Here is an 823-nt window from a genome sequence, read left to right on the forward strand (position 1 = left end):
CTTCGAACTTCGGCCACATTTGATACAAATGCTTCAAAACTCCGCAACCTTCCATGGGCTTGCGGACGAGGATCCCCATCTACATATTACTAATTTCTTAGAAATATGTGATACCTTTCAGATCAATGGAGCATCAAACGACGCCATCCGCCTTAGAACGTTTCCATTTTCACAAAAAGACCGAGCTAAGGCTTGGCTTAATACCCTCCTAGTTAGCTCAGTAAACACCTGGGATGAACTAGCCCAAAAATTTCTATATAAGTATTTCTCCTGCTAAAACGGCTAAATTAATGACTAAAATTAATACATATTCACAAGAGGATGGGGAATCCTTATATGAAACATGGAAAAGATTCAAGGAGCTACTAAGAAAGTGCCCTCATCACGGTCTTCCGGTATGGCAACAAGTATCCACTTTCTATAATGGGTTGTTGCCACACACAAGACAAACACTCGACTCTAGCTCCGGGGGACTTTTAGGTAATCGCCGCCCAAATGAAATTTATAATCAAATTGAGGAAATTGCTAAAACCAATTTTCAATGGCACACTCCCCGAGGCACGAAATCTATTGCCCTGGGTGCCCATAAGGTTGACGAAAGCACCTCCTTGCTAGCCCAAATCGAAGCCCTTTCTTCAAAAATCAAAAAGTTTGAAATGGCAAAAACGGCTTCTGTTATGGCTTGCGAGGGGTGTGGTGGGCCACATGAAAATTGGAGTTGTATGAAAGAAATAGACAATCAAACAGAATCGGTAAACTACATTGATAATAGACCTAGGCCGTCGGGTCCACCAACGGGTACCTACTACCAAGGATGGCGTAA

At 42.5% G+C, this 823-nt stretch overlaps 1 non-coding gene across 1 annotated transcript; it reads right to left on the reverse strand.

Annotated features, from left to right (window-relative positions):
- Positions 1 to 284: 284 nt before the first annotated feature.
- On the reverse strand, positions 285 to 391 carry LOC118492619. The gene has a single exon (XR_004894624.1). It is a non-coding gene; the product is annotated as a small nucleolar RNA R71 (small nucleolar RNA).
- Between the last annotated feature and the right edge of the window lie 432 nt (positions 392 to 823).

The sequence above is a fragment of the Helianthus annuus genome, chromosome 5 (assembly GCF_002127325.2).
Source record: "Helianthus annuus cultivar XRQ/B chromosome 5, HanXRQr2.0-SUNRISE, whole genome shotgun sequence".
Taxonomy (NCBI): domain Eukaryota; kingdom Viridiplantae; phylum Streptophyta; class Magnoliopsida; order Asterales; family Asteraceae; genus Helianthus; species Helianthus annuus.